The following is a 26,100-nucleotide window of genomic DNA, read 5'->3' on the forward strand; positions in this document are numbered from 1 at the left end:
CTCGTTCTTCTCACTTGAGTGCTACTGATTCCACCTTTGACAGCTACACTCTACTCAACCGGAGCAGTAAGTTGAACCTCTACTTATGGCACTTTGTGAAAGTGTTGAGAACTAGAGGTCAGTTGTTGTGCACGCCACCACTGTCCATCCAGCACTATGGAGAGCACTGCCTACATCTGGCTCTAATTAGTCCACGGTTGTGTTCAGCCGAATGACTTCTGATGGGAACACTCCGAATGAGGTTCTGGGTTCTTGCAACATAGGAGCGTTTCACTGCTTTCAAGGCTTCTTAGGAAGAATTCCGGAATCTTGCTGCCGGCAGGCCTCCGGCTGTTCCGGGTGAACATCTCCTTGTAAATCCCCCGTGGTTTCTTGTACACCCGTGAAATTTGGCCAGGTTATGCAATTTGCATTGCTGCACAATTGCGCCTGACTAGCTCTGCCGCGGTTGCAAACTTTCAGGCGTGGCAGGCAGATGGACTGGTCCCCGGAGGACATGGACAGCGGACTGGGAATATCTGCTTCTCGTTCTTCTCACTTGAGTGCTACTGATTCCAGCTTTGACAGCTACACTCTACTCAACCGGAGCAGTAAGTTGAACCTCAACTTATGGCACTTTGTGAAAGTGTTGAGAACTAGAGCTCAGTTGTTGGGCACGCCACCACTGTCAATCCAGCAGTATGGACGGCACTGCCTACATCTGGCTCTAATTAGTCCACGGTTGTGTTCAGCTGAATGACCTCTGCCGGGAACACTCCGAATGAGGTTCTGAGTTATGGCAACATAAGAGTGTTTCACTGCTTTCAAGGCTTCTTAGGAAGAATTCCGGAATCTTGCTGCCGGCAGGCCTCCGGCTGTTCCGGGTGAATATCTCCTTGTAAATCCCCCGTGGTTTCTTGTACACCCGTGAAATTTAGCCAGGTTATGCAGTTTGCATTGCTGCACAAATGCGCCTGCCTAGCTCTGCCGCGTTTGCAAACATTCAGCCGTGGCAGCCAGATAGGCTGGTCCCCCGAGGAAACGGCCACCGGACTGGGTATATCTGCTTCTCGTTCTTCTCACCTGTGTGCTACTGATTCCAGCTTTGACAGCTACACTCTACTCAACCGGAGCAGTAAGCTGAACCTCAACTTATGGCACTTTGTGAAAGTGTTGAGAACTAGAGCTCAGTTGTTGGGCACGCCACCACTGTCCATCCAGCACTATGGACAGAACTGACTACATCTGGCTCTAATTAGTCCACGGTTGTGTTCAGCTGAATGACCTCTGCCGGGAACACTCCGAATGAGGTTCTGAGTTATTGCAACATAGGAGCGTTTCACTGCTTTCAAGGCTTCTTAGGAAGAATTCCGGAATCTTGCTGCCGGCAGGCCTCCGGCTGTTCCGGGTGAACATCTCCTTGTAAATCCCCCGAGGTTTCTTGTACACCCGTGAAATTTGGCCAGGTTATGCAGATTGCATTGCTGCACAATTGCGCCTGCCTAGCTCTGCCATGGTTGCAAACATTCAGGCGTGGCAGCCAGATAGACTGGTCACCGTAGTACACGGCCAGCAGACTAGGTATATCTGTTTCTCGTTCTTCTCACCGGAGTGTTACTGATTCCAGCTTTGAGGGCTACACTCTACTCAACCGGAGCAGTAAGTTGAACCTCAACTTATGGCACTTTGTGAAAGTGTTGAGAACTAGAGCTCAGTTGTTGGGCACGCCACCACTGTCCATCCAGCACTATGGACGGCACTGCCTACATCTGGCTCTAATTATTCCACGGTTGTGTTCAGCTGAATGACCTCTGTCGGGAACACTCAGAATGAGGTTCTGAGGTATAGCAACATAGGAGCGTTTCACTGCTTCAAGGCTTCTTAGGAAGAATTCCGGATTCTTGCTGCCGTCAGGCTTCAGGCTGTTCCGGGTGAACATCTCCTTGTAAATCCCCCGTGCTTTCTTGTACACCCGTGAAATTTGGCCAGGTTATGCAGTTTGCATTGCTGCACAATTGCGCCTGACTAGCTCTTCCGCGTTTGCAAACTTTCAGGCGTGGCAGCCAGATAGACTGGTCCCTGGAGGACACGGCCAGGGGACTGGGTATATCTGCTTCTCGTTCTTCTCACCTGAGTGCTACTGATTCCAGCTTTGACAGCTACACTCTATTCAACCGGAGCAGTAAACTGAACCTCAAATTATGGCACTTTGTGAAAGTGTTGAGAACTAGAGCTCAGTTGTTGGGCACGCCACCACTGTCCATCCAGCAGTCTGGACGGCATTGCCTACATCTGGCTTTAATTAACCCACGGTTGTGTTCAGCTGAATGACCTCTGCCGGGAACACTCCGAATGAGGTTTTGAGTTATTGCAACATAAGAGTGTTTCACTGCTTTCAAGGCTTCTTAGGAAGAATTCCGGAATCTTGCTGCCGGCAGCCCTCCGGCGTTTCCGGGTGAACATCTCCTTGTAAATCCCCCGTGGTTTCTTGTACACCCGGGGAATTTGGCCAGGTTATGCAGTTTGCATTGCTGCACAATTGCGCCTGAATAGCTCTGCCGCGGTTGCAAACATTCAGGAGTGGCAGCCAGATAGGCTGGTCCCCGTTGGACACGGCCAGCAGACTGGGTATATCTGCTTCTCGTTCTTCTCACCTGAGTGCTACTGATTCCAGCTTTGACAGCTACACTCTACTCAACCGGAGCAGTAAACTGAACCTCAACTTATGGCACGTTGTGAAAGTGTTGAGAACTAGAGCTCAGTTGTTGGGCACGCCACCACTGTCCATCCAGCAGTATGGACGGCACTGCATACATCTGGCTCTAATTAGTCCACGGTTGTGTTCAGCTAAATGACCTCTGCCGGGAACACTCAGAATGAGGTTCTGAGTTATTGCAACATAGGAGCGTTTCACTGCTTCAAGGCTTCTTAGGAAGAATTCCGGATTCTTGCTGGCGGCAGTCTTCCGGCTGTTCCGGGTGAACATCTCCTTGTAAATCCCCCGTGGTTTCTTGTACACCCCTGTAATTTGGCCAGGTTATGCAATTTGCAATGCTTCACAATTGCGCCTGCCTAGCTCTGCCGCGGTTGCAAATATTCAGCCATGACAGCCAGATAGGCTTTTCCCCGTAGGACACGGCCAGCGGACTGGTTATATCTGCTTCTTGTTCTTCTCACCGGAGTGTTACTGATTCCAGCTTTGACGGCTACATTCTACTCAACCGGAGCAGTAAGTTGAACCTCAACTTATGGCACTTTGTGAAAGTGTTGAGAACTAGAGCTCAGTTGTTGGGCACGCCACCACTGTCCATCCAGCACTATGGACAGAACTGCCTACATCTGGCTCTAATTAGTCCACGGTTGTGTTCAGATGAATGACCTCTGCCGTGAACACTCCGAATGAGGTTCTGAGTTATTGCAACATAGGAGCGTTTCACTGCTTTCAAGGCTTCTTAGGAAGAATTCCGGAATCTTGCTGCCGGCAGGCCTCCGGCTGTTCCGGGTGAACATCTCCTTGTAAATCCCCCGAGGTTTCTTGTACACCCGTGAAATTTGGCCAGGTTATGCAGATTGCTTTGCTGCACAATTGCGCCTGCCTAGCTCTGCCACGGTTGCAAACATTCAGGCGTGGCAGCCAGATAGACTGGTCACCGTAGTACACGGCCAGCAGACTGGGTATATCGGTTTCTCGTTCTTCTCACCGGAGTGTTACTGATTCCAGCTTTGAGGGCTACACTCTACTCAACCGGAGCAGTAAGTTGAACCTCAACTTATGGCACTTTGTGAAAGTGTTGAGAACTAGAGCGCAGTTGTTGGGCACGCCACCACTGTCCATCCAGCACTATGGACGGCACTGCCTACATCTGGCTCTAATTATTCCACGGTTGTGTTCAGCTGAATGACCTCTGTCGGGAACACTAAGAATGAGGTTCTGAGGTATAGCAACATAGGAGCGTTTCACTGCTTCAAGGCTTCTTAGGAAGAATTCCGGATTCTTGCTGCCGGCAGGCTTCAGGCTGTTCCGGGTGAACATTTCCTTGTAAATCCCCCGTGGTTTCTTGTACATTCGTGAAATTTGGCCAGGTTATGCAGTTTGCATTGCTGCACAATTGCGCCTGACTAGCTGTGCCGCGGTTGCAAACTTTCAGGCGTGGCAGCCAGATAGACTGGTCCCTGGAGGACACGGCCAGGGGACTGGGTATATCTGCTTCTCGTTCTTCTCACCGGAGTGCTACTGATTCCAGCTTTGACAGCTATACTCTACTCAACCGGAGCAGTAAGCTGTACCTCAACTTATGGCACTTTGCGAAAGTGTTGAGAACTAGAGCTCAGTTGTTGGGCACGCCACCACTGTCCATCCAGCAGTATGGACGGCACTGCTTACATCTGGCTCTAATTAATCCACGGTTGTGTTCAGCTGAATGACTTCTGCCGGGAACACTCGGAATGAGGTTCTGAGTTATTGCAACATAGGAGCGTTTCACTCCTTTCAAGGCTTCTTTGGAAGAATTCCGGAATCTTGCTGCCGGCAGGCCTCCGGCTGTTCCGGGTGAACATCTCCTTGTAAATCCCCCGTGGTTTCTTGTACACCCGTGAAATTTGGCCAGGTTATGCAGTTTGCACTGCTGCACAATTGCGCCTGCCTACCTCTGCCGCCGTTGCAAACATTCAGCCGTGGCAGTCAGATAGACTGGTCCAAGGATGACACGGCCAGCGGACTGGGTATATAAGCTTCTCGTTCTTCTCACTTGAGTGCTACTGATTCCACCTTTGACAGCTACACTCTACTCACAGGAGCAGTAAGTTGAACCTCTACTTATGGCACTTTGTGAAAGTGTTGAGAACTAGAGGTCAGTTGTTGTGCACGCCACCACTGTCCATCCAGCACTATGGACGGCACGGCCTACACCTGGCTCTAATTAGTCCACGGTTGTGTTCAGCTGAATGACTTCTGCCGGGAACACTCCGAATGAGGTTCTGAGTTATTGTGACATAGGAGCGTTTCACTGCTTTCAAGGCTTCTTAGGAAGAATTCCGGAATCTTGCTGCCGGCAGGCCTCCGGCTGTTTCGGGTGAACATCTCCTTGTAAATCCCCCGTGGTTTCTTGTACACCCGTGAAATTTGGCCAGGTTATGGAGTTTGCATTGCTGCACAAATGCGCCTGCCTACCTCTGCCGCGTTTGCAAACATTCAGCCGTGGCAGCCAGATAGGCTGGTCCCCCGAGGAAACGGCCACCGGACTGGGTATATCTGCTTCTCGTTTTTCTCACCTGAGTGCTACTGATTCCAGCTTTGAGAGCTACACTATACTCAACCGGAGCAGTAAGCTGAACCTCAACTTATGGCACTTTGTGAAAGTGTTGAGAACTAGAGCTCAGTTGTTGGGCACGCCACCACTGTCCATCCAGCACTATGGACAGCACTGCCTACATCTGGCTCTAATTAGTCCAAGGTTGTGTTCAGCCGAATTACCTCTGATGGGAACACTCAGAATGAGGTTCTGAGGTATTGCAACATAGGAGCGTTTCACTGCTTTCAAGGCTTCTTAGGAAGAATTCCGGAATCTTGCTGCCGGCAGGCCTCCGGCTGTTCCGGGTGAACATCTCCTTGTAAATCCCCCGTGGTTTCTTGTACACCCGTGAAATTTGGCCAGGTTATGAAGTTTGCACTGCTGCACAATTGCGCCTGCCTAGCTCGGCCGCGGTTGCAAACATTCAGCCGTGACAGCCAGATAGGCTGGTCCCCGTAGGACACGGCCAGCGGACTGGGTATATCGGCTTCTCGTTCTTCTCAACTGAGTGCTACTGATTCCAGCTTTGACAGCTACACTCTACTCAACCCGAGCAGTAAGGTGAACCTCAACTTATGGCACTATGTGAATGTGTTGGGAACTAGAGCTCAGTTGTTGGGCACGCCACCACTGGCCATCCAGCACTATGGAGAGCACTGCCTACACCTGGCTCTAATTATTCCACGGTTGTGTTCAGCCGAATGACCTCTGATGGGAACACTCAGAATGAGGTTCTGAGGTATTGCAACATAGGAGCGTTTCACTGCTTTCAAGGCTTCTTAGGAAGAATTCCGGAATCTTGCTGCCGGCAGGCCTCCGGCTGTTCCGGGTGAACATCTCCTTGTAAATCCCCCGGGGTTTCTTGTACACCCGTGAAATTGGGCCAGGTTATGCAGTTTGAATTGCTGCACAATTGCGCCTGCCTAGCTCTGCCGCGGTTGCAAACATTCAGCCGTGACAGCCAGATAGGCTGGTCCCCGTAGGACACGGCCAGCGGACTGGGTATATCTGCTTCTCGTTCTTCTCACCGGAGTGTTACTGATTCCAGCTTTGACGGCTATACTCTACTCAACCGGAGCAGTAAGTTGAACCTCAACTTATGGCACTTTGTGAAAGTGTTGAGATCTAGAGCTCAGTTGTTGCGCACGCCACAACTGTCCATCCAGCACTATGGACGGCAATGCCTACATCTGGCTCTAATTATTCCACGGTTGTTTTCAGCCTAATGACCTCTGATGGGAACACTCAGAATGAGGTTCTGAGGTATTGCAACATAGGAGGGTTTCACTGCTTTCAAGGCTTCTTAGGAAGAATTCCGGACTCTTGCTTCCGGCAGGCCTCCGGCTGTTCCGGGTGAACATCTCCTTGTAAATCTCCCGTGGTTTCTTGTACACCCGTGAAATTTGGCCAGGTTATGCAGTTTGCATTGCTGCACAATTGCGCCTGCCTAGCTCTACAGCGGTTGCAAACATTCAGGCATGGAAGGCAGATAGACTGGACCCAGGATGACACGGCCAGCGGACTGGGTATATCTGCTTCTCGTTCTTCTCACCGGAGTGCTACTGATTCCAGCTTTGACAGCTACACTCTACTCAACCGGAGCAGTAAGCTGAACCTCAACTTATGGCACTTTGTGAAAGTGTTGAGAACTAGAGCTCAGTTGTTGGGCACGCCACCACTGTCCATCCAGCACTATGGACGGCACGGCCTACACCTGGCTCTAATTAGTCCACGGTTGTGTTCAGCCAAATGACCTCTGCCGAAAACACTCAGAATGAGGTTCTGAGGTATTGCAACATAGGAGCGTTTCACTGCTTTCAAGGCTTCTTAGGAAAAATTCTGGAATCTTGCTGCCAGCAGGCCTCCGGCTATTCCGGGTGAACATCTCCTTGTAATTCCCCCGTGGTTTCTTGTACACCCGTGAAATTTGGCCAGGTTATGCAGTTTGCATTGCTTCACAATTACGCCTGCCGAGCTCTCCCGCAGTTGCAAACATTCAGGCGTGGCAGCCAGATAGACCTCGTCCCCGGAGGACACGGCCAGAGGACTGGGTATATCTGCTTCTCGTTCTTCTCACCTGAGTGCTACTGATTCCAGTTTGGACAGCTACACTCTACTCAACCGGAGCAGTAAGCTGAACCTCAACTTATGGCATTTTGTGAAACTGTTGAGAAGTAGAGCTCAGTTGTTAGGCACGCCACCACTGTCCTTCCAGCACTATGGACGGCACTGCCTACATCTGGCTCTAATTAGTCCACGGTTGTGTGCATCCGAATGACCTCTGCCGGGAACACTCAGAATGAGGTTCTGAGTTATTGCGACATAGGAGCCTTTCACTGCTTTCAAGGCCTCTTAGGAAGAATTCCGGAATCTTGCTGCCGGCAGGCCTCCGGCTGTTCCGGCTGAACATCTCCTTGTAAATCCCCCGTGGTTTCTTGTACACCCGTGAAATTTGGCCAGGTTATGCAGTTTGCATTGCTGCACAAATGCGCCTGCCTAGCTCTGCCGCGTTTGCAAACATTCAGCCGTGGCAGCCAGATAGGCTGGTCCCCCGAGGAAACGGCCACCGGACTGGGTATATCTGCTTCTCGTTCTTCTCACCTGTGTGCTACTGATTCCAGCTTTGACAGCTACACTCTACTCAACCGGAGCAGTAAGCTGAACCTCAACTTATGGCACTTTGTGAAAGTGTTGTGAACTAGAGCTCAGTTGTTGTGCACGCCACCACTGTCCATCCAGCACTATGGAGAGCACTGCCTACATCTGGCTCTAATTAGTCCACGGTTGTGTTCAGCCGAATGACTTCTGATGGGAACACTCAGGATGAGGTTCTGAGGTATTGCAACATAGGAGCGTTTCACTGCTTTCAAGGCTTCTTAGGAATAATTCCGGAATCTTGCTGCCGGCAGGCCTCCGGCTGTTCCGGGTGAACATCTCCTTGTAAATCCCCGGTGGTTTCTTGTACACCCGTGAAATTTGGCCAGGTTATGCAGTTTGCACTGCTGCACAATTGCGCCTGCCTAGCTCTGCCGCGGGTGCAAATATTCAGCCGTGACAGCCAGATAGGCTGGTCCCCGTAGGACACGGCCAGCGGACTGGGTATATCTGCTTCTCGTTCTTCTCACCGGAGTATTACTGATTCCAGCTTTGACGTCTACATTCTACCCAACCGGAGCAGTAAGTTGAACCTCAACTTATGGCACTTTGTGAAAGTGTTGAGAACTAGAGCTCAGTTTTTGGGCACGCCACCACTGTCCATCCAGCACTATGGACGGCACTGCCTACATCTGGCTCTAATTATTCCACGGTTGTGTTCAGCCGAATGACCTCTGATGGGAACACTCAGAATGAGGTTCTGAGGTATTGCAACATAGGAGGGTTTCACTGCTTTCAAGGCTTCTTAGGAAGAATTCCGGACTCTTGCTTCTGGCAGGCCTCCGGCTGTTCCGGGTGAACATCTCCTTGTAAATCTCCCGTGGTTTCTTGTACACCCGAGAAATTTGGCCAGGTTATGCAGTTTGCATTGCTGCACAATTTCGCGTGCCTAGCTCTACAGCGGTTGCAAACATTCTGGCATGGCAGGCAGATAGACTGGTCCCCGGAGGACACGGACAGCGGATTAGGTATATTTGCTTCTCGTTCTTCTCACCTGAGTGCTACTGATTCCAGCTTTGACAGCTACACTCTACTCAACCGGCGCAGTAAGCTGAACCTCAACTTATGGCACTTTGTGAAAGTGTTGAGAAGTAGAGCTCAGTTGTTGGGCACGCCACCACTGGCCATCCAGCACTATGGACGGCACTGCCTACACCTGGCTCTAATTATTCCACGGTTGTGTTCAGCCGAATGACCTCTGATGGGAACACTCAGAATGAGGTTCTGAGGTATTGCAACATAGGAGCGTTTCACTGCTTTCAAGGCTTCTTAGGAAGAATTCCAAAATCTTGCTGCCGGCAGGCCTCCGGCTGTTCCGGGTGAACATCTCCTTGTAAATCCCCCGGGGTTTCTTGTACACCCGTGAAATTTGGCCAGGTTATGCAGTTTGAATTGCTGCACAATTGCGCCTGCCTAGCTCTGCCGCGGTTGCAAACATTCAGCCGTGACAGCCAGATAGGCTGGTCCCCGTAGGACACGGCCAGCGGACTGGGTATATCTGCTTCTCGTTCTTCTCACCGGAGTGTTACTGATTCCAGCTTTGACGGCTATACTCTACTCAACCGGAGCAGTAAGTTGAACCTCAACTTATGGCACTTTGTGAAAGTGTTGAGAACTAGAGCTCAGTTGTTGCGCACGCCACAACTGTCCATCCAGCACTATGGACGGCAATGCCTACATCTGGCTCTAATTATTCCATGGTTGTGTTCAGCCTAATGACCTCTGATGGGAACACTCAGAATGAGGTTCTGAGGTATTGCAACATAGGAGGGTTTCACTGCTTTCAAGGCTTCTTAGGAAGAATTCCGGACTCTTGCTTCCGGCAGGCCTCCGGCTGTTCCGGGTGAACATCTCCTTGTAAATCTCCCGTGGTTTCTTGTACACCCGTGAAATTTGGCCCGGTTATGCAGTTTGCATTGCTGCACAATTGCGCCTGCCTAGCTCTACAGCGGTTGCAAACATTCAGGCATGGAAGGCAGATAGACTGGACCCAGGATGACACGGCCAGCGGACTGGGTATATCTGCTTCTCGTTCTTCTCACCGGAGTGCTACTGATTCCAGCTTTGACAGCTACACTCTACTCAACCGGAGCAGTAAGCTGAACCTCAACTTATGGCACTTTGTGAAAGTGTTGAGAACTAGAGCTCAGTTGTTGGGCACGCCACCACTGTCCATCCAGCACTATGGACGGCACGGCCTACACCTGGCTCTAATTAGTCCACGGTTGTGTTCAGCCAAATGACCTCTGCCGAAAACACTCAGAATGAGGTTCTGAGGTATTGCAACATAGGAGCGTTTCACTGCTTTCAAGGCTTCTTAGGAAAAATTCCGGAATCTTGCTGCCGGCAGGCCTCCGGCTATTCCGGGTGAACATCTCCTTGTAATTCCCCCGTGGTTTCTTGTACACCCGTGAAATTTGGCCAGGTTATGCAGTTTGCATTGCTTCACAATTGCGCCTGCCGAGCTCTCCCGCAGTTGCAAACATTCAGGCGTGGCAGCCAGATAGACCTCGTCCCCGGAGGACACGGCCAGCGGACTGGGTATATCTGCTTCTCGTTCTTCTCACCTGAGTGCTACTGATTCCAGTTTGGACAGCTACACTCTACTCAACCGGAGCAGTAAGCTGAACCTCAACTTATGGCATTTTGTGAAACTGTTGAGAAGTAGAGCTCAGTTGTTAGGCACGCCACCACTGTCCTTCCAGCACTATGGACGGCACTGCCTACATCTGGCTCTAATTAGTCCACGGTTGTGTGCATCCGAATGACCTCTGCCGGGAACACTCAGAATGAGGTTCTGAGTTATTGCGACATAGGAGCGTTTCACTGCTTTCAAGGCCTCTTAGGAAGAATTCCGGAATCTTGCTGCCGGCAGGCCTCCGGCTGTTCCGGCTGAACATCTCCTTGTAAATCCCCCGTGGTTTCTTGTACACCCGTGAAATTTGGCCAGGTTATGCAGTTTGAATTGCTGCACAAATGCGCCTGCCTAGCTCTGCCGCGTTTGCAAACATTCAGCCGTGGCAGCCAGATAGGCTGGTCCCCCGAGGAAACGGCCACCGGACTGGGTATATCTGCTTCTCGTTCTTCTCACCTGTGTGCTACTGATTCCAGCTTTGACAGCTACACTCTACTCAACCGGAGCAGTAAGCTGAACCTCAACTTATGGCACTTTGTGAAAGTGTTGAGAACTAGAGCTCAGTTGTTGTGCACGCCACCACTGTCCATCCAGCACTATGGAGAGCACTGCCTACATCTGGCTCTAATTAGTCCACGGTTGTGTTCAGCCGAATGACTTCTGATGGGAACACTCAGGATGAGGTTCTGAGGTATTGCAACATAGGAGCGTTTCACTGCTTTCAAGGCTTCTTAGGAATAATTCCGGAATCTTGCTGCCGGCAGGCCTCCGGCTGTTCCGGGTGAACATCTCCTTGTAAATCCCCGGTGGTTTCTTGTACACCCGTGAAATTTGGCCAGGTTATGCAGTTTGCACTGCTGCACAATTGCGCCTGCCTAGCTCTGCCGCGGTTGCAAATATTCAGCCGTGACAGCCAGATAGGCTGGTCCCCGTAGGACACGGCCAGCGGACTGGGTATATCTGCTTCTCGTTCTTCTCACCGGAGTATTACTGATTCCAGCTTTGACGTCTACATTCTACCCAACCGGAGCAGTAAGTTGAACCTCAACTTATGGCACTTTGTGAAAGTGTTGAGAACTAGAGCTCAGTTGTTGGGCACGCCACCACTGTCCATCCAGCACTATGGACGGCACTGCCTACATCTGGCTCTAATTATTCCACGGTTGTGTTCAGCCGAATGACCTCTGATGGGAACACTCAGAATGAGGTTCTGAGGTATTGCAACATAGGAGGGTTTCACTGCTTTCAAGGCTTCTTAGGAAGAATTCCGGACTCTTGCTTCTGGCAGGCCTCCGGCTGTTCTGGGTGAACATCTCCTTGTAAATCTCCCGTGGTTTCTTGTACACCCGAGAAATTTGGCCAGGTTATGCAGTTTGCATTGCTGCACAATTTCGCCTGCCTAGCTCTACAGCGGTTGCAAACATTCAGGCATGGCAGGCAGACAGACTGGTCCCCGGAGGACACGGACAGCGGATTAGGTATATTTGCTTCTCGTTCTTCTCACTTGAGTGCTACTGATTCCAGCTTTGACAGCTACACTCTACTCAACCGGAGCAGTAAGCTGAACCTCAACTTATGGCACTTTGTGAAAGTGTTGAGAAGTAGAGCTCAGTTGTTGGGCACGCCACCACTGTCCATCCAGCACGATGGACGGCACGGCCTACACCTGGCTCTAATTAGTCCACGGTTGTGTTCAGCCGAATGGCCTCTGCCGAAAACACTCAGAATGAGGTTCTGAAGTATTGCCTCATAGGAGCGTTTCACTGCTTTCAAGGCTTCTTCGGAAGAATTCCGGAATCTTGCTGCCGGCAGGCCTCCGGCGGTTCCGGGTGAACATCTCCTTGTAATTCCCCCGTGGTTTCTTGTACACCCGTGAAATTTGGCCAGGTTATGCAGTTTGCATTGCTTCACAATTGCGCCTGCCGAGCTCTCCCGAAGTTGCAAACATTCAGGCGTGGCAGCCAGATAGACCTCGTCCCCGGAGGACACGGCCAGCGGACTGGGTATATCTGCTTCTCGTTCTTCTCACCGGAGTGCTACTGATTCCAGCTTTGACAGCTATACTCTACTCAACCGGAGCAGTAAGCTGTACCTCAACTTATGGCACTTTGCGAAAGTGTTGAGAACTAGAGCTCATTTGTTGGGCACGCCACCACTGTCCATCCAGCAGTATGGACGGCACTGCTTACATCTGGCTCTAATTAATCCACGGTTGTGTTCAGCTGAATGACTTCTGCCGGGAACACTCGGAATGAGGTTCTGAGTTATTGCAACATAGGAGCGTTTCACTCCTTTCAAGGCTTCTTTGGAAGAATTCCGGAATCTTGCTGCCGGCAGGCCTCCGGCTGTTCCCGGTGATCATCTCCTTGTAAATCCCCCGTGGTTTCTTGTACACCCGTGAAATTTGGCCAGGTTATGCAGTTTAAATTGCTGCACAATTGCGCCTGCCTACCTCTGCCGCCGTTGCAAACATTCAGCCGTGGCAGTCAGATAGACTGGTCCCAGGATGACACGGCCAGCGGACTGGGTATATAAGCTTCTCGTTCTTCTCACTTGAGTGCTACTGATTCCACCTTTGACAGCTACACTCTACTCAACGGGAGCAGTAAGTTGAACCTCAACTTATGGCACTTTGTGAAAGTGTTGAGAACTAGAGCTCAGTTGTTGGTCACGCCACCACTGTCCATCCAGCACTATGGACGGCACTGCCTACATCTGGCTCTAATTAGTCCACGGTTGTGTTCAGATGAATGACCTCTGCCGTGAACACTCTGAATGAGGTTCTGAGTTATTGCAACATAGGAGCGTTTCACTGCTTTCAAGGCTTCTTTGGAAGAATTCCGGAATCTTGCTGCCGGCAGGCCTCCGGCTGTTCCGGGTGAACATCTCCTTGTAAATCCCCCGTGGTTTCTTGTACACCCGTGAAATTTGGCCAGGTTATGCAGTTTGCATTGCTGCACAATTGCGCCTGACTAGCTCTGCCGCGGTTGCAAACTTTCAGGCGTGGCCGCCAGATAGACTGGTCCCTGGAGGACACGGCCAGGGGACTGGGTATATCTGCTTCTCGTTCTTCTCACCTGAGTGCTACTGATTCCAGCTTTGACAGCTACACTATACTCAACCCGAGCAGTAAGCTGAACCTCAACTTATGGCACTATGTGAATGTGTTGAGAACTAGAGCTCAGTTGTTGGGCACGCCACCACTGTCCATCCAGCACTATTGACGGCACTGCCTACATCTGGCTCTAATTAGTCCACGGTTGTGTTCAGCCGAATGACCTCTGATGGGAACACTCAGAATGAGGTTCTGATGTATTGCAACATAGGAGCGTTTCACTGCTTTCAATGCTTCTTAGGAAGAATTCCGGAATCTTGCTGCCGGCAGGCCTCCGGCTGTTCCGGGTGAACATCTCCTAGTAAATCCCCCGTGGTTTCTTGTACACCCGTGAAATTTGGCCAGGTTATGCAGTTTGCATTGCTGCACAATTGTGCCTGCCTAGCTCTACAGCGGTTGCAAACATTCAGGCGTGGCAGGCAGATAGACTGGTCCCTGGAGGACACGGACAGCGGACTGGGTATATCTGCTTCTCGTTCTTCTCACTTGAGTGCTACTGATTCCAGCTTTGACAGCTACACTCTACTCAACCGGAGCAGTAAGTTGAACCTCAACTTATGGCACTTTGTGAAAGTGTTGTGAACTGGAGCTCAGTTGCTGAGCACGCCACCACTGTCCATCCAGCACTATGGACGGCACTGCCTACATCTCGCGCTAATTAGTCCACGGTTGTGTTCAGCTGAATGACTTCTGCCGGGAACACTCACAATGAGGTTCTGAGGTATTGCAACATAGGAGCGTTTCACTGCTTTCAAGGCTTCTTAGGAAGAATTCCGGAATCTTGCTGCTGGCAGGCCTCCGGCTGTTCCGGGTGAATATCTCCTTGTAAATCCCCCGTGGTTTCTTGTACACCCGTGAAATTTGGCCAGGTTATGCAGTTTGCATTGCTGCACAAATGCGCCTGCCTAGCTCTGCCGCGTTTGCAAACATTCAGCCGTGGCAGCCAGATAGGCTGGTCCCCCGAGGAAACGGCCACCGGACTGGGTATATCTGCTTCTCGTTCTTCTCACCTGTGTGCTACTGATTCCAGCTTTGACAGCTACACTCTACTCAACCGGAGCAGTAAGCTGAACCTCAACTTATGGCACTTTGTGAAAGTGTTGAGAACTAGAGCTCAGTTGTTGTGCACGCCACCACTGTCCATCCAGCACTATGGACAGCACTGCCTACATCTGGCTCTAATTAGTCCACGGTTGTGTTCAGCCGAATGACTTCGGATGGGAACACTCAGAATGAGGTTCTGAGGTATTGCAACATAGGAGCGTTTCACTGCTTTCAAGGCTTCTTAGGAATAATTCCGGAATCATGCTGCCGGCAGGCCTCCGGCTGTTCCGGGTGAACATCTCCTTGTAAATCCCCCGTGGTTTCTTGTACACCCGTGAAATTTGGCCAGGTTATGCAGTTTGCACTGCTGCACAATTGCGCCTGCCTAGCTCTGCCGCCGTTGCAAATATTCAGCCGTGACAGCCAGATAGGCTGGTCCCCGTAGGACACGGCCAGCGGACTGGTTATATCTGCTTCTCGTTCTTCTCACCGGAGTGTTACTGATTCCAGCTTTGACGGCTACATTCTACTCAACCGGAGCAGTAAGTTGAACCTCAACTTATGGCACTTTGTGAAAGTGTTGAGAACTAGAGCTCAGTTGTTGGGCACGCCACCACTGTCCATCCAGCACTATGGACAGAACTGCCTACATCTGGCTCTAATTAGTCCACGGTTGTGTTCAGATGAATGACCTCTGCCGTGAACAATCAGAATGAGGTTCTGAGGTATAGCAACATAGGAGCGTTTCACTGCTTCAAGGCTTCTTAGGAAGAATTCCGGTTTCTTGCTGCCGTCAGGCTTCAGGCTGTTCCGGGTGAACATCTCCTTGTAAATCCCCCGTGGTTTCTAGTATACCCGTGAAATTTGGCCAGGTTATGCAGTTTGCATTGATGCACAATTGCGCCTGACTAGCTCTGCCGCGGTTGCAAACTTTCAGGCGTGGCAGCCAGATAGACTGGTCCCTGGAGGACACGGCCAGGGGACTGAGTATATCTGCTTCTCGTTCTTCTCACCGGAGTGCTACTGATTCCAGCTTTGACAGCTACACTCTACTCAACCGGAGCAGTAAGTTGAACCTCTACTTATGGTACTTTGTGAAAGTGTTGAGAACTAGAGGTCAGTTGTTGTGCACGCCACCACTGTCCATCCAGCACTATGGACGGCATTGCCTACATCTGGCTCTAATTAGTCCACGGTTGTGTTCAGCCGAATGACCTCTGCCGAAAACACTCAGAATGAGGTTCTGAGTTATTGCGACATAGGAGCGTTTCACTGCTTTCAAGGCTTCTTAGGAAGAATTCCGAAATCTTGCTGCCGGCAGGCCTCCGGCTGTTTCGGGTGAACATCTCCTTGTAAATCCCCCGTGGTTTCTTGTAAACCCGTGAAATTTGGCCAGGTTATGCAGTTTGCATTGCTGCACAAATGCGCCTGCCTAGCTCTGCCTCGTTTGCAAACATTCAGCCGTGGCAGCCAGATAGGCTGGTCCCCCGAGGAAACGGCCACCGGACAGGGTATATCTACTTCTCGTTCTTCTCACCTGAGTGCTACTGATTCCAGCTTTGAGAGCTACACTGTACTCAACCGGAGCAGTAAGCTGAACCTCAACTTATGGCACTTTGTGAAAGTGTTGAGAACTAGAGCTCAGTTGTTGGGCACGCCACCACTGTCCATCCAGCACTATGGACAGCACTGCCTACATCTGGCTCTAATTAGTCCACGGTTGTGTTCAGCCGAATGACCTCTGATGGGAACACTCAGAATGAGGTTCTGAGGTATTGCAACATAGGAGCGTTTCACTGCTTTCAAGGCTTCTTAGGAAGAATTCCGGAATCTTGCTGCCGGCAGGCCTCCGGCTGTTCCGGGTGAACATCTCCTTGTAAATCCCCCGTGGTTTCTTGTACACCCGTGAAACTTGGCCAGGTTATGCAGTTTGAATTGGTGCACAATTGCGCCTGCCTAGCTCGGCCGCGGTAGCAAACATTCAGCCCTGACAGCCAGATAAGCTGGTCCCCGTAGGACACGGCCAGCGGACTGGGTATATCTGCTTCTCGTTCTTCTCACCGGAGTGTTACTGATTCCAGCTTTGACGGCTACACTCTACTCAACGGGAGCAGTAAGTTGAACCTCAACTTATGGCACTTTGTGAAAGTGTTGAGAAATAGAGCTCAGTTGTTGGTCACGCCAACACTGTCCATCCAGCACTATGGACGGCATTGCCTACATCTGGCTCTAATTAGTCCACGGTTGGGTTCAGATGAATGACCTCTGCCGTGAACACTCAGAATGAGGTTCTGAGTTATTGCAACATAGGAGCGTTTCACTGCTTTCAAGGCTTCTTAGGAAGAATTCCGGAATCTTGCTGCCGGCAGGCCTCCGGCTGTTCCGGGGGAACATCTCCTTGTAAATCCCCCGTGGTTTCTTGTACACCCGTGAAATTTGGCTAGGTTATGCAGATTGCATTGCTGCACAATTGCGACTGCCTAGCTCTGCCGCGGTTGCAAACATTCAGGCATGGCAGGAGATAGACTGGTCCCTGGAGTACACGGCCTTGGGACTGGGTATATCTGCTTCTCGTTCTTCTCACCTGAGTGCTACTGATTCCAGCTTTGACAGCTACACTCTATTCAACCGGAGCAGTAAACTGAACCTCAAATTATGGCACTTTGTGAAAGTGTTGAGAACTAGAGCTCAGTTGTTGGGCATGCCACCACTGTCCATCCAGCACTATGGACGGCACGGCCTACATCTGGCTCTAATTAGTCCACGGTTGTGTTCAGCTGAATGACCTCTGCCGGGAACACTCCGAATGAGGTTCTGAGTTATTGCAACATAAGAGTGTTTCACTGCTTTCAAGGCTTCTTAGGAAGAATTCCGGAATCTTGCTGGCGGCAGTCCTCCGGCTGTTCCGGGTGAACATCTCCTTGCAAATCCCCCGTGGTTTCTTGTACACCCGTGGAATTTGGCCAGGTTATGCAGTTTGCATTGCTGCACAATTGCGCCTGCCTAGCTCTGCCGCGCTTGCAAACATTCAGGAGTGGAAGCCAGATAGGCTTGTCCCCATAGGACACGGCCAACCGATTGGGTATATCTGTTTCTCGTTCTTCTCACCGGAGTGTTACTGATTCCAGCTTTGAGGGCTACACTCTACTCAACCGGAACAGTAAGTTGAACCTCAACTTATGGCACTTTGTGAAAGTGTTGAGAACTAGAGCTCAGTTGTTGGGCACGCCACCACTGTCCATCCAGCACTATGGACGGCACTGCCTACATCTGGCTCTAATTATTCCACGGTTGTGTTCAGCTGAATGACCTCTGTCGGGAACACTCAGAATGAGGTTCTGAGGTATAGCAACATAGGAGCGTTTCACTGCTTCAAGGCTTCTTAGGAAGAATTCCTGATTCTTCCTGCCGGCAGGCTTCATGCTCTTCCGGGTGAACATCTCCTTGTAAATCCCCCGTGGTTTCTTGTACACCCGTGAAATTTGGCCAGGTTATGCAGTTTGCATTGCTGCACAATTGCGCCTGACTAGCTCTGCCGCGGTTGCAAACTTTCAGGCGTGGCAGCCAGATAGACTGGTCCCTGGAGGACACGGCCAGGGGACTGGGTATATCTGCTTCTCGTTCTTCTCACCGGAGTGCTACTGATTCCAGCTTTGACAGCTACACTCTACTCAACCGGAGCAGTAAGCTGAACCTCAACTTATGGCACTTTGTGAAAGTGTTGAGAACTAGAGCTCAGTTGTTGGGCACGCCACCACTGTCCATCCAGCAGTATGGACGGCACTGCTTACATCTGGCTCTAATTAATCCACGGTTGTGTTCAGCTGAATGACTTCTGCCGGGAACACTCCGAATGAGGTTCTGAGTTATTGCAACATAGGAGCGTTTCACTGCTTTCAAGGCTTCTTAGGAAGAATTCCGGAATCTTGCTGCCGGCAGGCCTCCGGCTGTTCCGGGTGAACATCTCCTTGTAAATCCCCCGTGGTTTCCTGTACACCCGTGAAATTTGGCCAGGTTATGCAGTTTAAATTGCTGCACAATTGCGCCTGCCTACCTCTGCCGCCGTTGCAAACATTCAGCCGTGGCAGTCAGATAGACTGGTCCCAGGATGACACGGCCAGCGAACTGGGTATATAAGCTTCTCGTTCTTCTCACTTGAGTGCTACTGATTCCACCTTTGACAGCTACACTCTACTCAACCGGAGCAGTAAGTTGAACCTCTACTTATGGCACTTTGTGAAAGTGTTGAGAACTAGAGGTCAGTTGTTGTGCAAGCCACCACTGTCCATCCATCACTATGGACGGCACGGCCTACACCTGGCTCTAATTAGTCCACGGTTGTGTTCAGCCGAATGACCTCTGCCGAAAACACTCAGAATGAGGTTCTGAGTTATTGCAACATAAGAGCGTTTCACTGCTTTCAAGGTTTCTTAGGAAGAATTCCGGAATCTTGCTGCCGGCAGGCCTCCGGCGCTTCAGGGTGAACATCTCCTTGTAAATCCCCTGTGGTTTCTTGTACACCGGTGGAATTTGGCCAGGTTATGCAGTTTGCATTGCTGCACAATTGGCCTGACTTGCTCTGCCGCGACTGCAAACATTCAGGAGTGGAAGCCAGATAGGCTGGTCCCCGTAGGACACGGCCAGCCGACTGGGTATATCTGCTTCTCGTTCTTCTCAACTGAGTGCTACTGATTCCAGCTTTGACAGCTACACTCTACTCAACCCGAGCAGTAAGCTGAACCTCAACTTATGGTACTATGTGAATATGTTGAGAACTAGAGCTCAGTTGTTGGGCACGCCACCACTGTCCATCCAGCACTATGGACGGCTCGGCCTACATCTGGCTCTAATTAGTCCACGGTTGTGTTCAGCCGAATGACCTCTGATGGGAACACTCAGAATGAGGTTCTGAGGTATTGCAACATAGGAGGGTTTCACTGTTTACAAGGCTTCTTAGGTAGAATTCGGGACTCTTGCTGCCGGTAGGCCTCCGGTTGTTCCGGGTGAACATCTCCTTGTAAATCCCCCGTGGTTTCTTGTACACCCGTGAAATTTGGCCAGGTTATGCAGTTTGCATTGCTGCACAATTGCGCCTGCCTAGCTCTACAGAGGTTGCAAACATTCAGGTATGGCAGGCAGATATGCTGGTCCCCGTAGGACACGGACAGCGGACTGGGTATATCTGCTTCTCGTTCTTCTCACCGGAGTGTTACTGATGCCAGCTTTGACGGCTACACTCTACTCAACCGGAGCAGTAAGTTGAACCTCAACTTATGGCACTTTGTGAACGTGTTGAGAACTAGAGCTCAGTTGTTAGGCACGTCACCACTGTCCACCAGCACTATGGATCGCACTGCCTACATCTGGCTCTAATTATTCCAAGGTTGTGTTCAGCTGAATGACTTCTGCCGGGAACACTCCGAATGAGGTTTTGAGTTATTGCAACATAGGAGCGTTTCACTGCTTTCAAGGCTTCTTAGGAAGAATTCCGGAATCTTGCTGCTGGCAGGCCTCCGGCGGTTCCGGGTGAACATCTCCTTGTAGATCCCCCGTGGTTTCTTGTACACCCGTGAAATTTGGCCAGGTTATGCAGTTTGAATTGCTGCACAATTGCGCCTGCCTAGCTCTGCCGCGGTTGCAAACATTCAGCCGTGGCAGTCAGATAGACTGGTCCCAGGAGGACAAGGACAGGGGACTGGGTATATCTGCTTCTCGTCCTTCTCACTTGAGTGCTACTGATTCCACCTTTGACAGCTACACTCTACTCTACCGGAGCAGTAAACTGAACCTCAACTTATGGCACTTTGTGAAAGTGTTGAGAACTAGAGCTCAGTTGTTGGGCACGCCACCACTGTCCATCCAGCACTATGGCCGGCACTGCCTACATCTCGCTCTAATTAGTCCATGGTTGTGTTCAGCTGAATGACCTCTGCCGGGAACACTCCGAATGAGATTCTGAGGTATTGCAACATAGGAGCGTTTCATTGATTTCAAGGCTTCTTAGGAAGAATTCCGGAATCTTGCTGCCGGCAGGCCTCCGGCTGTTCCGGGTGAACATCTCCTTGTAAATCCCCCGTGGTATCTTGTACACCCGTGAAATTTGGCCAGGTTATGCAGTTTGCACTGCTGCCCAATTGCGCCTGCCTAGCTCTGCCGCGTTTGCAAAAATTCAGCCGTGGCAGCCAGATAGGCTGGTCCCCGTAGGACACGGCCAGCGGACTGGGTATATCTGCTTCTCGTTCTTCTCACCGGAGTGTTACTGATTCCAGCTTTGACGGCTATACTCTACTAAACCGGAGCAGTAAGTTGAACCTCAACTTATGGCACTTTGTGAAAGTGTTGAGAACTAGAGCTCAGTTGTTGGGCACGCCACCACTGTCCATCCAGCACTATGGACGGCACTGCCTACATCTGGCTCTAATTAGTCCACGGTTGTGTTCAGATGAATGACCTCTGCCGTGAACACTCCGAATGAGGTTCTGAGGTATTGCAACATAGGAGGCTTTCACTGCTTTCAAGGCTTCTTAGGAAGAATTCCGGACTCTTGCTGACGGCAGGCCTCCGGCTGTTCCGGTTGAACATCTCCTTGTAAATCCCCCGTGGTTTCTTGTACACCCGTGAAATTTGGCCAGGTTATGCAGTTTGCATTGCTGCAGAATTGCGCCTGACTAGCTCTTCCGCGGTTGCAAACATTCAGGAGTGGCAGCCAGATAAGCTGGTCCCTGTAGGACACGGCCAGCGGACTGGGTATATCTGCTTCTCGTTCTTCTCACCGGAGTGTTACTGATTCCAGCTTTGACAGCTACACTCTACTCAACCGCAGCAGTAACTTGAACCTCAACTTATGGCACTTTGTGAAAGTGTTGAGAACTAGAGCTCAGTTGTTGGGCACGCCACCACTGTCCATCCAGCACTATGGACAGCACTGCCTACATCTGGCTCCAATTAGTCCAAGGTTGTGTTCAGCTGAATGACCTCTGCTGGGAACACTCAGAATGAGGTTCTGAGGTATTGCAAAATAGGAGCGTTTCACTGCTTCAAGGCTTCTTAGGAAGAATTCCGGATTCTTGCTGGCGGCAAGCCTCCCGCTGTTCCTGGTGAACATCTCCTTGTAAATCCCCCGTGGTTTCTTGTACACGCGTGAAATTTGGCCAGGTTATGCAGTTTGCATTGCTGCACAATTGCGCCTGACTAGCTCTGCCGCGGTTGCAAACTTTCAGGCGTGGCAGCTAGATAGGCTGGTCCCAGCAGGACACGGCCAGCGGACTGGGTATATCTGCTTCTCAATCTTCTCACCTGAGTGCTACTGATTCCAGCTTTTTTAGCTACACTCTACTCAACCGGTGCAGTAAACTGAACCTCAAATTATGGCACTTTGTGAAAGTGTTGAGAACTAGAGCTCAGTGGTTGGACACGCCACCACTGTCCAGCAGTATGGACATCACTGCCTACATCTGGCTGTAATTAGTCCACGGTTGTGTTCAGCTGAATGACCTCTGCCGGGAACACTCCGAATGAGGTTCTGTGTTATTGCAACATAAGAGTGTTTCACTGCTTTCAAGGCTTCTTAGGAAGAATTCCGCAATCTTGCTGCCGGCAGGCCTCCGGCGGTTCCGGGTGAACATCTCCTTGTAAATCCCCCGTGGTTTCTTGTACACCCGTGGAATTTGGCCAGGTTATGCAGTTTGCATTGCTGCACAATTGCGCCTGACTAGCTCTGCCGCGGTTGCAAACATTCAGGAGTGGCAGCCAGATAGGCTGGTCCCCGTAGGACACAGCCAGCCGATTGGGTATATCTGCTTCTCGTTCTTCTCACCTGAGTGCTACTGATTCCAGCTTTGACAGCTACACTCTACTCAACCCGAGCAGTAAGCTGAAACTCAACTTATGGCACTATGTGAATGTGTTGAGAACTAGAGCTCAGTTGTTGGGCACGCCACCACTGTCCATCCAGCACTATGGACGGCACTGCCTACATCTGGCTCTAATTAGTCCAAGGTTGTGTTCAGCTGAATGACCTCTGCTGGGAACACTCAGAATGAGGTTCTGAGTTATTGCAACATAGGAGCGTTTCACTGCTTCAAGGCTTCTTAGGAAGAATTCCGGATTCTTGCTGGCGGCAGGCTTCCGGCTGTTCCGGGTGAACATCTCCTTGTAAATCCCCCGTTGTTTCTTGTACACGCGTGAAATTTGGCCAGGTTATGCAGTTTGCATTGCTGCACAATTGCGCCTAACTAGCTCTGCCGCGGTTGCAAACTTTCAGGCGTGGCAGCCAGATAGACTGGTCCCTGGAGGACACGGCCAGGGGACTGGGTATATCTGCTTCTCGTTCTTCTCACCTGAGTGCTACTGATTCCAGCTTTGACAGCTACACTCTACTCAACCGGAGCAGTAAACTGAACCTCAACTTATGGCACTTTGTGAGTGTTGAGAACTAGAGCTCAGTTGTTGGGCACGCCACCACTGTCCATCCAGCACTATGGACGGCACTGCCTACATCTGGCTCTAATTAGTCCACGGTTGTGTTCAGCCGAATGACCTCTGATGGGAACACTCAGAATGAAGTTCTGAGGTATTGAATCATAGGAGCGTTTCACTGCTTTCAAGGCTTCTTAGGAAGAATTCCGGACTCTTGCTGCCGGCAAGCCTCCCGCTGTTCCGGGTGAACATCTCCTTGTAAATCCCCCGTGGTTTCTTGTACACCCGTGAAATTTGGCCAGGTTATGCAGTTTGCATTGCTGCACAATTGCGCCTGCCTAGCTCTACAGCGGTTGCAAGCATTCAGGCGTGGCAGCTAGATAGGCTGGTCCCCGCAGGACACGGCCAGCGGACTGGGTATATCTGCTTCTCGTTCTTCTCACTTGAGTGCTACTGAATCCAGCTTTGACAGCTATACTCTACTCAACCGGAGCAGTAAGTTGAACCTCAACTTATGGCACTTTGTGAAAGTGTTGAGAACTAGAGCTCACTTGTTGGGCACGCCACCACTGTCCATCCAGCACTATGGACGGCACTGCCTACATCTGGCTCTAATTAGTCCACGGTTGTGTTCAGCTGAATGACCTCTGCTGGGAACACTCCGAATGAGGTTCTGAGTTATTGCAACATAGGAGCGTTTCACTGCTTCAAGGCTTCTTAAGAAGAATTCCGGATTCTTGATGGCAGCAGGCTTCCGGCTGTTCCGGGTGAACATCTCCTTGTAAATCCCCCGTGGTTTCTTGTACACCCGTGAAATTTGGCCAGGTTATGCAGTTTGCATTTCTGCACAATTGCGCCTGACTAGCTCTGCCGCGGTTGCAAACTTTCAGGCGTGGCAGCTAGATAGGCTGGTCCCCGCAGGACACGGCCAGCGGACTGGGTATATCTGCTTCTCGTTCTTCTCAACTGAGTGCTACTGATTCCAGCTTTGATAGCTACACTCTACTCAACCGGAGCAGTAAGCTGAACCTCAGCTTATGGCACTATGTGAATGCGTTGAGAACTAGAGCTCAGTTGTTGGTCACGCCACCACTCTCCATCCAGCACTATGGACGGCACTGCCTACATCTGGCTCTAATTAGTCCACGGTTGTGTTCAGCCGAATGACCTCTGCCAAAAACACTCAGAATGAGGTTCTGAGGTATTGAAACATAGGAGCGTTTCACTGCTTTCAATGCTTCTTAGGAAGAATTGCGGAATCTTGCTGCCGGCAGGCCTCCAGCTGTTCCGGGTGAACATCTCCTTGTAATTCCCCCGTGGTTTCTTGTACACCCGTGAAATTTGGCCAGGTTATGCAGTTTGCATTGCTGCACAATTGCGCCTGCCGAGCTCTCCCACAGTTGCAAACATTCACCGTGGCAGCCAGATAGACCTGGTCCCGTAGGACACGGCCAGCGGACTGGGTATATCTGCTTCTCGTTCTTCTCACCGGAGTGTTACTGATTCCAGCTTTGACGGCTACACTCTACTCAACCCGAGCAGTAAGTTGAACCTCAACTTATGGCACTTGGTGAAAGTGTTGAGAACTAGAGCTCAGTTGTTGGGCACGCCACCACTGTCCATCCAGCACTATGGACGGAACTGCCTACATCTGGCTCTAATTAGCCCACGGTTGTGTTCAGCTGAATGACCTCTGCCGGGAACACTCCGAATGAGGTTCTGAGTTATTGCAACATAAGAGCGTTTCACTACTTTCAAGGCTTCTTAGGAAGAATTCCGGAATCTTGCTGCCGGCAGGCCTCCGGCTGTTCCGGGTGAACATCTCCTTGTAAATCCCCCGTGGTTTCTTGTACACCCGTTTAATTTGGCCAGGTTATGCAGTTTGCATTGCTGCACAATTGCGCCTGACTAGCTCTGCCGCGGTTGCAAACTTTCAGGAGTGGCAGGCAGATAGACTGGTCCCCGGAGGACACGGACAGCGGACTGGGTATATCTGCTTCTCGTTCTTCTCACTTGAGTGCTACTGATTCCAGCTTTGACAGCTACACTCTACTCAACCGGAGCAGTAAGTTGAACCTCAACTTATGGCACTTTGTGAAAGTGTTGAGAACTAGAGCTCAGTTGTTGGGCACGCCACCACTGTCCATCCAGCAGTATGGACGGCACTGCCTACATCTGGCTCTAATTAGTCCACGGTTGTGTTCAGCTGAATGACCTCTACCGGGAACACTCCGAATGAGGTTCTGAGTTATTGCAACATAAGAGTGTTTCACTGCTTTCTAGGCTTCTTAGGAAGAATTCCGGAATCTTGCTGCCGGCAGGCCTCCGGCGGTTCCGGATGAACATCTCCTTGTAAATTCCCCTTGGTTTCTTGTACACCCGTGGAATTTGGCCAGTTTATGCAGTTTGCATTGCTGCACAATTGCGCATGACTAGCTCTGCCGCAGTTGCAAACATTCACCGTGGCAGCCAGATAGACCTGGTCCCGGAGGACACGGCCAGCGGACTGGGTATATCTGCTTCTCGTTCTTCTCACCTGAGTGCTACTGATTCCAGGTTGGACAGCTACACTCTACTCAACCGGAGCAGTAAGCTGAACCTCAACTTATGGCACTTTGTGAAAGTGTTGAGAACTAGAGCTCAGTTGTTGTGCACGCCACCACTGTCCATCCAGCACTATGGACAGCACTGCCTACATCTGGCTCTAATTAGTCCCCGGTTGTGTTCAGCCGAATGACTTCTGATGGGAACACTCAGAATGAGGATCTGAGGTATTGCAACATAGGAGCGTTTCAGTGCTTTCAAGGCTTCTTAGGAAGAATTCCGGGATCTTGCTGCCGGCTAGCCTCCAGCTGTTCCGGGTGAACATCTTGTAAATGCCCCGTGGTTTCTTGTACAGCCGTGAAATTTGGCCAGATTATGCAGATTGCATTGCTGCACAATTGCACCTGCCTAGCTCTGCC

This window comes from Dipodomys merriami, unplaced genomic scaffold (genome assembly GCF_024711535.1).
Source record: "Dipodomys merriami isolate MVZ:Mamm:240054 unplaced genomic scaffold, mDipMer1.0.p SCAF_231, whole genome shotgun sequence".
NCBI classification, from domain to species: Eukaryota; Metazoa; Chordata; class Mammalia; order Rodentia; family Heteromyidae; genus Dipodomys; species Dipodomys merriami.